This window comes from Eurosta solidaginis, chromosome X, assembly GCF_040869045.1.
Source record: "Eurosta solidaginis isolate ZX-2024a chromosome X, ASM4086904v1, whole genome shotgun sequence".
NCBI lineage: Eukaryota > Metazoa > Arthropoda > Insecta > Diptera > Tephritidae > Eurosta > Eurosta solidaginis.
In genome coordinates, this window is record NC_090324.1 from 187,785,855 (window position 1) to 187,803,488 (window position 17,634).

Consider the following 17,634-nt stretch of genomic DNA (forward strand, 5'->3'; position numbering starts at 1 on the left):
CACACTCACTTAAAGCTCAGTATGCGTCTACGTTGGGGTCGACGTCTGGTGTTGAAGAAACATCCCTACACGAGCTATCGCCACCGTCCGTAGATCTGATTTATACTCACCGTGCTGCGCTGTACCGTTGCTGGCGTCGATGGCGCAGTTGTTGACGCGATGGGTGACGTCTGCGTTGACGGCTCTGCAGGTGATATGGACTGGCGTCGGCGTGGCTTGATGCGCAATTGTACTCACTCGCTTTGGTATATCGGTTCACTGGTAGGGCGATGAATCATCCGCCTCGATTTGTCGCTTTCACGGCTCCGCACTCACTGACTGTTTTCTTGCTGTGGTCGTTTTTATTATAGACTTCAATAATCATAATGCGTGTGTTGTTGGTTTTGGTTTGCTTGCCGACGTGTTGCGACCGTGTTGTTACGATCGGTCGTGTGTCGGTAGAAGCTATATTTGTCGTTGTCGCATGGCTTGGGTATAATGTTGTTTGATGTTGTGGTTGAAGTTGGTATGGCCTAGTCTATTGCGGGTTGTATTCGTGTGTTTAACTTGATATGTTTATTGTGTGATCGTTTTGCTGACTTCGTCAGCCTCAAGTTGTGGTGCTAGTGTCGTGTGTTGCCGTATGTTGTGTGTTGCTATGACTATATTGGGTGTTGCTATGACAGTATTGTGTGTGCCAAATTTGTTGGCAATATTTGGTCCTGACACTCCCCCTACTACGGAGGTCGAAGACTCCCTCGTTTCTCTCGTATGTGCGCTATATTTCGGTATATTAATTTGTATAGATTTTTGATAGATTCCCCTCTTTGTTGGTTGTATGTTTGGAAATCATTCCTAGGTTTGAGTTTGCGTTTATCGTTGTTCCATGCTCTCGTGGACTTTAGCTCCCTCCACCATTATCCTTCCTACGATGCAGGTTGGTACTGGTTTTTGAGACGTACTGGTGCGCGTGGGCTTTGGTTTACTGATAACTGGCAATGTCACTTCGATAATGGAATTGGGTGTTGTCCCTTTGATGATCGGTAGTAGAATGAAAAATGGTATTGGGTGTTGTTCCTTCGTGTACGTTAAAACATATTTTATTTGTGTTGGATAATTATTATTTTTTTTTTTGTAAGTTTATTTGTGATCCTGCGGTTTCGGCCGCGTGATATAATTTTAATTCGCTGATCTTCGCTATTTTCTCCTTTCCTCCGTTGACTTTCCGTAGCTGGACGATAGCTGGGGACATATACCTCAGGTTTTGGTACGGACCGTCGTATTTGGGTGCCGGTTTTGCGGCGACGCCCACTCCGACCTTTGGTAGGTGATGCGAGGATATTTTCCCAGCTGGTTTCTGTTGCCCCTCCTTATACTTCTGTCAAGACTCGCATTGGCGTACGTAACGGCTGATGTCGCGAAACATCCCTGGCCAGTAAAGCGAATGGCGATCCTTGCTACTGTCCGGCGAATATTCATATGTGCCGCGCTTGGGGTGTCATGGTTTTCTTGTAGAACACTATGTCGGAGCGGGGTTGGTACGCATAAGTTCCACGGTACTGTATCCTCGTCGTGGGATCGGCATGGAATGTGGCGGTAGAGTTGTCCGTCCACTAGCACATAGTCGGCATACTTCTCCGGGTTGGTGTACACTTCATTGACGCGTCGCTGCCACCACCTGCAATGTGGATTCGTTGTCGTGGCTTGTAGTAATGGCTGTCGGGACAGTGCGTTCGCCACGTTCCAGTGATTGTTATTGTATGTGCCCCTGGTATTATGGCCTTGTTCAGGGCGTGTGATAAAATCCGGCGCGCAGTGGCTCAGGTGTACACCTGGGATTGGGTTACCGATACTCAGTTGACTGGATTGTGCTGCTTGTTTCGATTTCCCGGGCAATTTTTGCCATAATTCGGAACACTCGAAAGTGACGCAGTTATTTTCGTTGTTGGAAACTGTCCGTGTGTATTTTATTAACCGACCCAGGTTGTTGTTGTGATGACAGTCAGAGTGCGCCACGTTCCCGGAGGCTTGCGTGATGGGACTGCCATGATTTTTCCTGTCGGTCTTCTAACCTCTTGTTTTGATTCGCCTTGAGCGTCTTCCTTTGGTCTCCTTGCGTGGGAAACCATTCGTGGTAACAGGTTCTTTTCTATCGTTCGCCACTTGTGGTGCGATAACACATGGTGTAGATGCGTTTTGCCTAAACAGTTCAGCCAAAAAGATGTGGCTTCCTCCGCAGGATACTGTAGCTCCCATGCCCCCTAGCGTATCTAGGCCGATTATAATGTCATCATTGACCTCAGGCATAACGTGTAACACGGTGTGGTGCGACGATTCGCCGAGGCGTACTTCTATCCGTATGGCATCGAAGACTTTGCTGCTAGTACCGTCGGCCATGGTTATTTGGAGGGCTGCCGCTACCCTTTCTCCGCCTCCTGAGCTTACCATGCGTTCTGCTGCGACGGTTGGTATGAAACTTCGTGATGCACCGGTGTCGATCACGGCTTCTGCTGGTTGTCCGCCACATTGGACTAGGGCGTAGAGACGGCCACGCTCCTGGCGCATGTTTACTGGTATGTCGGCGCTGGGTCTTTTGGATTCACCGCGTCTGTTACTTGGTGTATCCCTTTCTCGTTTCCTTACGGGTCTCAACGGCAGCATTCTATTGTTCGTACATCAGGCTGACCGCACTCCCAACAGAATAACTCACTCCTATTTCGGAATTTTTCAGCGTAGTGCCTTTCCTGGCCACACTTTCTGCATACGTTGTTCGGAGTTCTGGGTGGGGAGTGGTGCTGCATGTTTGGAATCGTATGTTGTGGAGGCTGCTGATGAGGTGATCTTGCGATCATTGCTTTCTCGCTTACGACTTGTCTCGCCATCTCACGTCGTGGTACTTCTAACGTCCGTCGGCGGCATTCTTGGATGCCCTCGTAGTCTTAAGCGAGGGTGAGAATTTCCACTAAATTTGTGAAATCTCGTCGGCGGATATACAGTAGGTAATCCGGATGGCTGTTTCGAAATATCCTATCTAGCCGTTGCTCCTTACTGTACCCGGCGTGCCGCATCAAGTTTTGTATCGCCAGCACGTAATCTTTGTATTTCTCCCGTGCGTGTTGTCCGCGCTGTCGTATGTCATTTTCTAGACGCTAGAAATATCTCTTTGGCAAGAAAAATCGTAGGAAATACCGCTTGAAGGCCGCCTAGTTGGTTCAGTGTTCGTTATTGATGCGATATCACTGGAGGGAGGTGTTGCATAGTAACTCTGGCAAAGTTCTCGGGAGGAGGTCTGCACTTCTTCTGCCAATTTCTCCAGCCGCTCTATTAATACTAGGGGACCTCGTCCACCATCGTATTTCACTGACCACTTCCTCACTTGGTCGATGACGGTTGCAATTACAAGGGCCGATGCCTGATTAACTCGGGTTACCACATTCTTGGGGTTTACGGCGTTTGCTACTGGTTGATACTGGGGTGCTGGTTGTAGGTTCCGTATGGGAAATGTAGATTGAGTCGTTTCCGGTGTTTTGTGGGACCTCTAGCTCCCGCTCCACTTGGAGTCGGTGGGATTGGTGCCTTTGGCCTATTCTCGTTTTCCAAATTGGTTCCCGCGATCCTGTATGTAGCCTCCATGGATATGAACTTTGGGTATGTCTCAGAGTCGGTCGGTGCCATGGAAATTGCTAAAACTATCCCTTTTCGGATCTCCCGCATTGTACCTGTGTGCTCGATGTCTAGCTCTTGGGCTATGGTTACTTGCTGCTCTTTGGCGACGTTATCCAGCCGCGTTGTAGTGGCTCAGTCATCTTGAAAACAATTTTCGGGGATTTTTCCACCTGAATAGTTATTTATATGATTTGGAGGGTCCCTGCCCGGTCGCCAATTGTAACGAAGGTTTCCCTGTGCCCCGATGCTTCTTAATAAATTGTTGGGGTACACTCGCCGTGTCCAAGGTTCAGTACAATAAATTTATACTCTGGGGCTCTTTTCCAAGTCGTACTTTATTTAACTTTATTTATTTACATTTAAATTATATCTAAAACTTCATTTAAGTTCAATTTTATTCAACGTTATTCGTACTTGATATCGGCGTGGGTAACGGTTCCCCGAGTCCCGTTGGTATGCCTGCTGGCGTGCTGGCTTATGTTGTTGTTACCTCTCCTTTATGTATTATCTATTTGTCTTATGCTTTGTATTGGCTAACGGTCCGCCAGTTCCCATAAGCGCGTGGTTATTGGACGCCTATGCTGGCGTTTGCCGCGAAGTTGGCTGTCGTGCCGAGAATGCAGTCACTGATGACGCGTTGACGCTGGCATCACGGTTAGTATTTCGCCGCTGAGGACGTCCGATGATAATGTGTATGCGGCCTCTGGGGACGCTCGAAATGAAAGAGTCGTGTTGCGACCGTGTTGTTACGATCGGGCGTGTGTCGGTAGAAGCTATTGTTGTTTTTGTCGCATGGCTTGGGTATAGTATTGTTTGATGTTGTGGTTGAAGTTGGTATGGCCTAGTATATTGCGGGTTGTATTCGTGTGTTTAACTTGATAAGGTTATTGTGTGATCGTGTTGCTGGCTTCGTCAGCATCATATTGCGGTGCTAGTGCCGTGTGTTGCTGGCTTCGCTCAGGCGTATGTTGTGTGTTGCTATGACAATATTGGGTGTTGCTATGACAGTATTGTGTAGGCCAAATTTGTTGGCAGTATTTGGTCCTCACAAAACGAAGGCAATAAACTCACCTTTTCTGTCAAAAAAATATCACAATTGTTTCACTTAAATATTGATAACTCGCACATTCGCATTAATATTTTTCGCAAACACAAACTACAACTCTCCTACAGTCTGCAATTCTACAGAAAATTGTTAAGTGCACCTTTGTAACAATCTGCAAATGGTAGAACTAAGCAACTGCTTTATTCCACTTTAAAAAGGTTTACCCAGCCATATTAGTTTTGCTATTTGAACTTTGTAATTCTAAGAATGAAGGATTTTATTTGTTATGACATCTATGATATAAGATGATATGCAAACGAATAAAACAGTTCCAATTATATTTTAGAAAACAACTGCAAAATGAAGCAAATCAGTGGAAGATATTCTCCAATGAAATTGAGATTAAATTTTCGCCGATAACAAAGTCAATAAACTTACCTTTTTTGTCAAAGAAATATCACAATTGTTTCACTCAAATATTGAGAACTCGCAAAAACAAACTACAACTTTCCCACAGTCTGCAATTCTACAGAATATTTTTAAATGTACCTTTGTAACAATCTGCAAATGGTAGAACTAAAAAAACGCTTTATACCACTTTTATAAAGGCTTACCCACTCGTATTAGTTTTGTTATTTGAACTTTGTGATTCTAGGAGTGAGAGATTTTATTTGTTATGGCTTCTATGATCTAAGATGATATGCTGGGCTGACATACACAAACTTTAAATTTATTTTTTGTGTCCGAAATATCAATAATATTACTTAGAAATGAAAAATGCGCACAACGTTTCAATGGGATCGTACAACAAATTATGAAATTTAAAATAATAAAGTAAGGCTGCGTAACTCTGTGCAGTGTTGAGCTATTGAGTTGATACCGAGCTTGCCCCAAATTCCAATTTTCGCTTAGCTCAAATTCCATCGCCAAAAATCTCTAAGAGAAAATCAAGTGCGCAGAAAAGCATGCAATATTTAGGACCATGTAGTCAAAAGCAAATACCACCTAAGTAATAGAAGTTAGGCTGTTATCGCTTATGACTACATGGTACTAAATGCTGCATACTTTTCTGCACACTTGATTTTATTTCAGAGATTTTTGGCGATGGAATTATAGTTTTGCGAAAGTTGGAATTTGAGGGCTGGTGTCACTGAAATTAACACACTGTTTCGTTATACCGTGGCGCAATGACGCCACTAAAAGCAGTACCAATACAGACTCATCTTCGACATAACATCAATTCTCCACTCCGCAACTCAATGCCGCCAGTAACACTAATAACTCTCCTGTGCTAATCTACTTAGTAGTTAGTACTGGTATTATGATCGGGCGACATCTGTAATTCGGTAATGGGAAGTTGCTATTAGTCAAAACTTCACCACAATGCCGCCAAAAACACTGTTGTGATGCCACCTACGACGGGTAATAAATAGCGTTATGAGCGGGCGACATCTGTCATTCGGTAGTCGACAGTTCCTGCTAGTCATATAATGCCACCTACGAATATTATAGCATGAGCGGCCGACATCTGTAATCGAGAGTTGCTGCTATTCAAAACTGTGCGTAATACGCGAGCATAGGATTCACCACATGGAAATAAATTTTAATAAATGGTTAATCCCATACCCGCGAAGTAATGGCATGAAATATTGCTTAATAGCATGTCTTGTTTGTTCTTGTTACTTCTAGTCACCCAGCGGTATTAAAAATATTCTTTACGAATGCCCTTATCAACAGCTTTCATTTGATATCCATATTGTATAAACACATTCTAGTGGTAGCCGGTCCACGTTTTGGGCTATGTCTCGAGACCCTAGTCACCCAGAGGTTGTTCTGCAGTAATGTACTCACCAACAGCTTTCATTTGATATCCATATTGTATAAACACATTCTAGTGGTACCCGGGTCCATGTTTCGGTCTCTAGCCACCCAGCGGTATGAAATATAGCCTATAGCCTATTCGGGTACCTAGATAATATACCTACAAAATTTTATAAAAGCGGTCCAGTAGTTTTCAAGTTTTAAGCATCTGAACATACCCTCACCACGATTCATTTTTATATATATAGATAATAATAACTTTTTTGTTTTTGCCGAGTCTTTTATGGGCAGCGGTTTGTCAAGCGTCGAGATCTGAGACTGCTCAGCTACAGAAGAGATATCATCCGCCAAGCGTAATACTTAAAAAGAACAGAAGCAAACGTATTATACCTTAGTTATTAAGAGAGATGAGAACGGTTTTTTTTTTTTATAGAAGAAAGGGAGTCTCCGAGCTGTCAAATGTGGTTGAGTGAGAGTTATAATCTTGGCATAAACACCGAAAAGGTTAAGTTAGTAGGAGAGGTTTGAAGTGTCTCGAAGTCCGAGAGGGAACACAAAAGTTCACTTCGTTCAGAAGGAATTGGCTTGAATTTGATCCATTTAATAGTTTTGTCATAAATATTACACCAAACATTTCCCTTCGACTAGCAAGAGTTGGAAGATTGATAAGCTTTAATCGATTAGTATCAGGTGGAAGATTATATAAAGAGGCCCAATAAAAATGTCTTAAGGCAAATTGTAAAAATTGTTTTTGTATTGATTCGAGACTGTCTGCATGGACTTGAAATGCGAATTCCAGATTACTGAGCCATATTCTAATATTGGCCTAACTAATTTTACGTAAGGGTCGTCAAATTCTTTTGACCACCGTTTAGCAAATGCAGAAACACCTTTGCCTTTATTCACTGTAGCATTAATATGAAGATTGAAACTAACTTTGGAATCCATCATGACTTCCAAGTCAAAAAAATTATTTACAGCTTCTAGACTATAGTTGTTAATTGTATATGACACTGGTGGCGAAATTTCCCGAGATAAACACACGAACCTACATTTTTTAAGATTGTGCGGCATATAATTTACATTGCACCAGGTAACCAAGGGATTTAAATCCGTTTGAAGCAAGGAATGTTCCTCAACCGACGCGCATGATTTGAAAAGTTTTACATCATCAGTACATAAAGATTTTTGAGTATTTTATTGTATTGGTTATAGCGTTTATGAATAACAAGAACAGAATATGACCAAGATGGGTGCCCTGGGGGACACCAGAATAAACATTGATGTCCCCAGAAATTGTATTCGCAAAGATTACTTTTTGTGTACCATTACCAAGATACGAAGAAATCCAACATATAAGACGGGGTTGAAAATCAAGTTGATCGAGCTTATAAATAAGTAATGGATGTGATAATTTGTCGAAAGCTTTACTGAAATCGATGAAAATTACATCGGTGTGAAGGCTTTTTCTAAATACACTAGAGTGGTAAGTTCCAGTAAATTGGTGATAGTTGATTTGCGCTTACAGAATCCATGTTGCGAGCTTGCAATTATGGGGGAAATAGAGATGGGGTCACTGCTGGCGGACAGTGAACGGCCTATTAATTAGGTTAGCCACGAATATCAAATAAGCAGCCCTCGACCAAGCACCTGAAGCACCCTGAGAAAATCCAGTGACAGGGCGTGTCGATGCCGACCTGAATTAAGCATAAACAGCCTAGTTCGGGGTTACTTCGAGGGAATACCTACCCAAGATAGGGATTGAACTATGCGAGTGGGGTACACACTCAGGAAGACAAAAAGGTAAATTATTTGTAAATTTAACGTGATTGTCACATTAAGACTGAGCCCAGTAAGGTCTTAATTAAGGTATACTGGAATCAATGATTTGATATGTTTGTTAAGGGCTGGCGACTGTGACATTCGGAAATCTCAGTACACGGATTGACACACCGTCGAAAAGACTTTCCGGTTAATGTCCCATTCGTCTCCGTCCCGTTAAAACCTTGGCAGGCCTTGGGGTACGTTTAAAGTCCGTCATCATTAAGTTGATGGGGCAGGTTCGGCTGAGATCCTGCCGATTAATACTGATCTGGCTCTGAAAGCAATCTTCATGAGGGACTGTGTCAACCTTCACGTAGCCTCCCTGCCTTCACATAGACAGCAACGGGATCTATATAGGTAACTGCACACTCGGACTAAGAAAGCGGCCTCAAGTGGGACCCAATTAAATAGATGAACAACAATAACAATAAAAAATTCAAAAACCAAACACAGGAGAAAGAAATGGTGTTCAATCCATTCGTAGGAAAGAAGCTACTTCGCTCTACAGATAGGCGTGGCCCATCGGCTGGGGGCCTTAACAATACGTCGCAAGTGGTAACGAAACCCAAAGGAGTGGAGGCTGAAAGCAAGCAAGGAGCGTCGCCGGCTGCTACACCGAAGCTGTGCAAAAAAAGCTCCGACAACAAGGCTCAAACAGGCACACCAACATTAAGTGACTTAATTAAGCAGGTGTTAGCTGCGTTAAATCAGCAAAACCAATCTGTAGAAAAAAAGATAACCAAGCTAGGCAAGGCGTTTGTGGACTTAATGCAGTTCTTCATAGAGCGTAATAATATACACGCGGAAATCAAGCGCTTGGCCTCTGTAATAAAAGTGCTGTACATCCAGTCGGCCCTAGAGGTAAAGAAATTGGAACATACTTTGCGTGCAAGCGGAAGTACCAAGGATAGAAGTCCATCACCCCCAGGAAAGCGACCGGGGAACAACTCGTACTCGACCAAGGAGAACAACGTGGTCAAACCCACTACTACACCAAAAGACGTCATGCCAGTGCACATGGGTAGTCACAAATGACGGCAAGAAACGAAAGAGAAGACGGAGCGAAAAGAGGAACTACAGCCCAAAATACGGGAGAGTGGCAGACGCAATCATCATTTCCAAGCCGGGAGATGCTACGTACGCCGACATATTGCGTAAAGTGAGAAGTTGCGACGAATTTAAATCCCTGGGTGGGGACGTTAAAACGATTAGAAGAACGGCGAAAGGAGAGTTGTTACTACAGCTGTAAAAATTGCAAGATGGGAAAACAAGCGCCTACCAAGCTGAAATTGAAAAGTACTCAAGGTCTCGGCTAAATTTATACCAACGTCCCAAATGGGCACATTACAGTGCAGAGATCTCCATGAGATTACTACGCCCGAGGAGATTTGCGACACCAGCATTGCAACACCAAACGTCCAGATGTGACTTCCATAAAAAGCATACGCACAGGGTACAGCGGCACACAGTCGGAACTTATAAGCGTTACAGCTCTTGATGCCAAGACTGTTCTTAGTACGCAAAGAATCCGGGTAGGATGGGTTTCCTGCCGAGTTAGAGGGGTCGAGCAAGAGATATAACAGGTGCTGGGGCTGCGGGCATATAGCTCAGAAATGTAAGGAGACTATAGATAGGTCTAGAATATGCAGGAAATGCGGTCAGGAAGGTCATAAGGCTGCAAGTTGCGAAAACGCACTGAAATGCGCGCTATATGTGGGACGACATTCGGCAGGCAGTTTTAGATGCCCACAAGGAGAGGGCAGCAAAATGGCTGTCTCATAAGGGTATTGCAGCTTAACTTAAACCATTGCGAGGCAGCCCAAGAGCTAGTATCCCAAACAGCCTATGAAGGAGGATATGACATAGTGGTACTTTCTGAAAAAAAAAATCGCCAGAAGCAGGGGTGGCACTCAGATTCTGCAGGGAAAGCCTCAAATTGGGCACCAGGGAAATATCATCCACAGGAAAATATGACGCCAACGGAAGCAGGATTCACGTGGTCAAAAATCAACGGTGTATACGTATTCAGTTGCTATGCCCCTCCGAGCACGACCATCGCCGAGTTCGAAGACGATCCATTATAGATCTCACCTTCGCTAGCAGCGAAATAACAGGACGAGCAAAATGGCCCATAAGCAACGTCTACACACACAGCGACCATAAAGCTGTTAGCGTAGAGCGGCTCGAAACTCCACGAACGGTAGCAGCAAAACATCTACAAAGTAGGAAATGGAAATAGCACCTTTTCGATTCACAAATATTTGATATTATCTGGAAGGATGCCATAGTACGAAGATCGCATGCGGAAAACCAGTCGGTTCAAATAACTAAGTCGCTATGTATGCCATGTGATGCATCCATGCCCAGAAGTCGCGGAAAAGTCCAGCACACTCCGATATATTGATGGAACGACGAAATTGCGGAAGATCGTTGAAAATGTCACAAAACACGAAGAATAGCGCAGAGGGAACGCTCACCTGGTGGTGATATGCGGAGCTACATAGCACCTGTGTTGCACAAAGAAAGGCTCTTAAAAATGCTATAAAAAAGAGCAAGAAGTTTTGCTTTAGGGAACTGCTGGATAATGTCGACCTTGATCCTTGGGGATCAGCCTACAAAGCTGAGATGTCCAAAGTTAAAGGACCGATATCACAGCAACTCACGTAGCCGGTACTAATGAATAATATTGTTGAAACACTTTTCCCGGTGCAAGATCGCTGGACTTATCAAAGCGAGGGTCTCGGAAGTACAGAAATTCCGCAAATTACAGAGAAAGAGGTGATGGACGCTGCAAAAAGAGTTGCTGATAACAAATCCCCAGGACTCGATGGAGTTCCAAACATATCCCTTAAAGCCGCGATCACAACTAGGACTTCATTATTTACTGATCTTTTGAATGCCTGTATGCAAGAAGGCGTGTTCCCTCGCCCGTGGAAATGACAAAGACTTGGCCTATTGCTGAAACGTGGTAAACACCCGGAGCAACCATCTCCGTATAAGCCACTTTGTATGCTGGATTCTCTAGGAAAGATTTTCGAGCGTATAATTAGCGAGTGCCTACAGCTGCCTTTATAGCTAGAGAAGCTCTCTCTGGAGGCCAAAATAAAACGAAGTTATGTGCACTGATTACGTTGGACACCAAGAATGCTTTTAACACTGCGAACTGGATGCAGATAATGGCAGCGCTGCGAAGCTTTGGCACACCAGCTTACTTACTCAGATTAATAGGCAGCTGGTTTATAGACAGAGTACTTCTTTTTGACACGTATCAAGGAGCAAAAGAGTACAACGTCACTTGAGGCATCCCACAGGGGTCTGTTCTCGGTCCAACGCTTTGGAATGCAATGTATGACGGGGTGCTAAAGATTGATCTACCAGAAAACACGCAAATTGCGGGATTAGCTGATGATATTGCAGTGGTAGTAGTGGCCAAGAAACTGGATCTGTTTCAAGCATTATGTAATGACGCCGTAGGAAAAATAAAGGAATGGCTGATCAGTAACGGACTGGAGTTGGCTAGCCAATAGACAGAAGTGGTATTAGTAAGCTCCAAACGGTCGGCGAACGAGTTAGTCTTAACTGTTGGGGATCATCAAATCACTTCTAAGGATTCTCTAAAATACTTAGGAGTTCACGTTGACTCTAAGTTAACTTTCAAAGACCACTTCAGAGCGGAGGGAGAGAAAATTACCAAAGTTAATGGAGAACTTATGCGAATAAAGCCTAACATTGGCGGTCAGAGCAAAGCTACCCGTCAGCTATTGCAGTAACCAGCTCGATAATATTAAACGTAGCACCAGTGTGGTATGGATCTAAACGGGCCCATTAAAAAGATATATTAGCAGCATACCGACTTGCAGCTATAAGAATAGCAAGTGCTTATCACACGGTGTCCGACGACGCGATTCTGGTCCTAACCCGGAAAATCCCAGCGACCATCTGAAGAAGCCAAGAAAAGAGCAAGGACATAAACAAGAGCTAAGTGGTAAGACGGTTGGAAGTCTCGAGTAAAGGGCGTTGGAAATTCACGCTAGTTTGGGACGTAGTTCAATGGAATGAGCGGAAGCACTGCGAACTGAACTAATATCTCACGCAGATACTGAGTGGACATGGTGGTTCCAAAGAGTATTTATGGAAGCGTAGTATAGATGAAGATCCTCTTTGCCCAATGTGTACCACGGAGTTAGAAAATGCAGAACACGTCATGTTCCACTGCCCTCCTTTTCATGAGGAAAGACTCACCTTGCAAAGAAAGAGTTTTTGGGGAAGAACTTACCACGAGAAATTTCGTATCACAAATGCTGGACTGCAGTGAGAAAAATGACATTTGTAGTCATGACACGCCTGATGGATGCTGAGAGGGAGCGCAGGCTAAGCAGTGGCAACTAAATCCACACTCAGAGCAAATAGTGGGAACATGGACGCAGGGACAACAGTAGGCTCTTAAAAAATGGGAAATATGGAACGCCACCCTGAAGTAGTGGAAAGTGTGCGACGGTTCCAAAACAGGGCTATTTTTTAGTCTACGGAAACACGGTTGCTGCGACGGCATCAATTATGGTGCATTAGGCCTTTTTCAGCCGTCCGGCAAAAAAACAAAAAAAGGTGGCGTGTAAAAATAGCCTCAAATAACATTGGGATAGCGGATAACTTGGCTATGCCCCAGGTAATTTTCTATTCAGCTTTCATTTTTTTGAAGCGGAATAAGAAAAGATTATTTCCACATTGTTGGGAAAACGCCATATGTTTACGATAAATTAAATAAATCTGTTAGCGGCTGTATGCAGCACATCTTTTAAGAAAGTGTGCCGGGATCCTGTCAGGTCCGTATATACTATATGATACTTTTAAAGTTGTTAAATAAGATAATACAAGTTAACACACAATATATTTGGTTCTCACATAATGATTTAAATATTTACTTACATAAATTTCGGCAATCATATTTAGTTCGCATAAACATATTTATGCTGACATAACATATAAATTATTTAAAATTCAATTTACCTTCCTATAAACAAATTAATGCTAACATCAATTATGCGAACTTGCCAAATCAGAATTTTGCAGAGCTACATTTTTGATAATCAAAACTCAATAACAATTTTTTGCTTTTCCTGTTTCGCAACCCATCCGCTGCAATGCCTTTGCTTATGGTAAAATGCTGACGATTGCGTCTGGCTTACTTAAACACGGCAACGGCATTTACTTATTTTGTTGTTGTTGTAAATAATGAACGAAAAATCATTTTAATGACAACTAATTGAACGCAAAAATTCAGTCTTCATTCCGTAGTGTCCGGGTTCGGTACAAAATCTAAAAAATTTGTTTCAATTAAAAAATAACCCACTGGCGCGCGATCAAAATAAAATAACAGTTATAGTTACACATTGGAAAATTTCTAAGTGAAAGACGAGCAATAAAAATTGAAAATAAAAACTTTGTCTAAAAAATATTTCACTAGAAAAAGTGCCACTAAAAATTTTGTTTGCCTCTGATGAGAAAAAAAAGTGCCACAGAAAAGTGCCACTGGAAAACTCTGATTTGGAAAAAAAGTGCCACTAGAAACCTCTGATTTGAAAAAAAGTGCAACAGAAAAGTGCCACTGGAAAACTCTGATTGGAAAAAAAGTGCCACAAAAAAGTGCCTCTGGAAACGTCTGATTTGAAAAAAAAAAAGCCACAATAAAGTGCCACCAAGAATACCCACACCGGATATTTACCTCTGGAGTAGTGAAGGGAGGAACCCAAATACTCACGAAAAAGGATATTTCCACCACATTCTCCAGGAGGCGCGGCATGCTGACTCAAGTAATGTAAGAAAATAGATATTTAAATATTTAAAACAAAAAAATTGAAATCCATTAAATTTTGAAATTTCATTTTAAAAATGCATATTTAAAGAAATTTAGAAAGTAAATTGTAAAAAAAATTTTAAGAAAAAAGGAAAAGATAAAAAAAAGACACTTTCAAAAATATTTACATTAATTAGAAATTATAAAAAAATAAGAGAACGAAAATACTACATAAAAAAATTACATTTTCAAAATTTGTCGAATTTAGAATAAATCTAAAATTACGAAATTCGAATATTTATTGCGAAAATTACTCAAAAATTTAAATAATTTAGAACTAATTTAGAATTTAATAATCTAGATATTTCATTTAAAGAAAAAAACATTTTAAAAGTGAAAGTGCGGAAATAAAATTAGTTAAAAATTAGGAAAATCCTTTTAAGAAAACCTTAATTTTTTTGTGATTTAATATCACTTGAAGTCCAGGAAATCAAACCCCTTACCGAAGAAAGCAAAAATTAAAAAAAATATTTACAATGGCTAACCCAAATAATTTAATGATGCCATCAATGCTGGTAAATACTAGTCCCCCTACAGCACCAGCATCAAATGCAGCACCCTCAACTTTAGCCCCCCAAATCTCTGCAGAATTAGCAAATCTCATACGAAGTATGATTGCCCAAGCAATAGAAATAAACGGACCCACCTTAATTCAAAAAACCCTTAATCAAAATACAGCCCCAATAACAAGCGACCAAACAGTCTACGAACGATATAGGGAAAACATGAGTGAAATGGACAAGATACCGGACGTGGTACGTTCCTTAAGAGAGTTTTCAGGAAACGCTTCAGAGTTTAGCTCCTGGAAGAAAAGCGTCGAACGCATCCTAAAAATTTACGAACCCTTAAAAGGAACGTCCAGATACTTTTGCATTTTAAACGTTATAAGAAATAAAATAATTGGAAAAACAGATATTGCTTTAGAGTCGTACAACACACCCCTTGATTAGACGGCAATGTTCCGTTGTCTGATCACCCACTATGCAGACAAAAGGGACATTGGAAGGTTAGAGTACCAGATAACGTGCCTGGTACAAGGATGTATGAGTGTGAACGAATTTTACCAAAAAGTGTACAGCCATCTATCTCTCATCCTGAACAAGATAGGATGCATGGAAATCGGTGAAGAAGCAGTCCACTTACTAACTGATAATTACCATTCTAAGGCCCTCGACACATTTGTGAGAGGACTCTCTGGCGACCTACCCCGACTTCTAGGCATCAAAGAACCAAAGAGCTTGTCAGAAGCCCTACACCTTTGTACGAAACTGGAAAATCAAAATTTCAGGGCATACCACGCTAACAATCAGGTGTTAAAAGCACCATCGACCTCCCGCCAACAAATCTTTAATTCCGTAAACCCACGACAACAACCTTTTACATCAAGATATTCTCCACCGCAGCTAAATCAACAATTCCAACCACCGTCAAAATTCTATCCCGAACTAGCTTACATATCCCAAACCTTAACAAATCCTGTTCCTCAAAATTATCGGCAACAAAATTTTAATCCCCCCAATTACCAACCCTATGCCAAGCAAAACCCAAACCAACTTAACCAAAACAATAGATACCAACCACAAAACCCGATAAACCAACAGAAATATCCCCCTCCAAGACCTAAAATCATCTCAACCAATGGACGTAGGCGAAAGCGTCAGGACTAGAGCGGTAAATTATATAAACCGCCCTAAAGCCCAAGAAATGGGTAAAAGACCGCCCAATACTTCGATGACAAATCACCCCCCCCCACCCCCCCCCCCCCCCCCCCCCCCCCAAAGCTTCAAAGAAGCTTCCACATAAATTCAGAAGAAGCACCAGAAAATCACGAGATGCCTTACAATGACTATAACGAACCAAGCTACAACGACCCAGTCTATGAATCGCTTGACTTGAACGACGTACATTTTTTAGACCAAATAGCTCTTCGTTGTCCTACTTCAGATGCAAAACGAAGAGCGGCGATATACTAAATATTCTAGTAGACACAGGGTCCAACAAGAACTACATACAACCTCGCCTAGTAAAAAAGAAAATTCAAAACGACAATAATTTTCTTGCAAATTCAGTAAGAGGAAAAATTGAGATTACCCATCATAAGTATGTGAACCTTTTCAGTCTGCGAAATATTAGTTTAAAGTTTTAGCTCCTCCCATTACTTGTCTATTTTCATGCGATACTCGGTAATGACAGCCTGAAAGAATTGGCAGCAGTCATCCACACGAACGAAAGTTTGATGACCATTAATAATTCAGTTAAAATTCAACTTAAGCAACTGCTTTCACAGGATGTCAACCATGTCAACATCCGAAATGACCATATGAATGATTTTCAAAAACGAGTAATGAATTCCTTAGTTAGTAAAAATATTGACTTTTTTTCTGACCCCAATGAAAGGTTAACTTATAACACCAAAGGCGTTGCCACCATTAGGACGAACTCGAACGTACCAGTCTACACGAAATACTACCCCTATCCCATGTCTTTAAAAGGAGAAGTCGAAAAATAAATACAGAAATTCTTAGACGACGGAATAATAAGACTTTCGCGGTCTCCATACAACTCGCCCATATAGATCGTACCAAAAAAACAGGATGCTTCTCTAGACATAAAATACAGACTAGTAATAGACTATAGGAAACTCACTTCCATAACGATAGCTGATCGTTATCCAATACCCAAAATCAATGAAGTTTTAGCACAACTAGGTAAAAATACATTCTTTTCAGTAATAAACCTGAAAAGCGGTCTCCACCCGCAAAGAGTCTGATATTGAGAAAACTGCTTTTTCAGTTAAAAATGGTAATTATGAATTTACACCTTTTCCGTTCGGACTAAAAATTCCCCGGTAATTTTCCAAGGTACTTTGGACGATATATTAAGAAAATACATCGGAAAAATCTGTTATGTTTATATCGATGTTATAATCATATTTAGTAAGGACGAAAAAACACATGCCCAAAATATCCACGAAATTTTTGAGACCCAACATGACAGTCCAAATAGACAAGTGTGAATTTTTCAAAAAAAGAAATTGAATTTTTAGGATTCCTAGTTTCATCTAATGGAATTACTACAAATCCCACTAAAGTAAAAGCAATATTTTATTTCCCATATCCAAGAACACTAAAAGACTAAGATCATTCTTAGGCCTCTCTGGCTACTATAGACGATTCGTGAAAGATTACGCTAAAATTACAAAACAGCTCACTACCCTTCTTGGAGGAGAAGACGGAAGAATATCGAAAAACCAATCAAAAAAGAAATCCATTCAATTAAGAGACGAGGCAATTAAAGCATTCAACAAAATTAAAAGCTCACTTATTTCAAGAGATGTTATTCTCACCTAACTCACCAAACTATCAAAAAGAATTTCACCTAACCACGGATGCCTCAAACACTAACAAGAATAGAAGAGCATTATGCTGTAAATGAGAGAGATGCT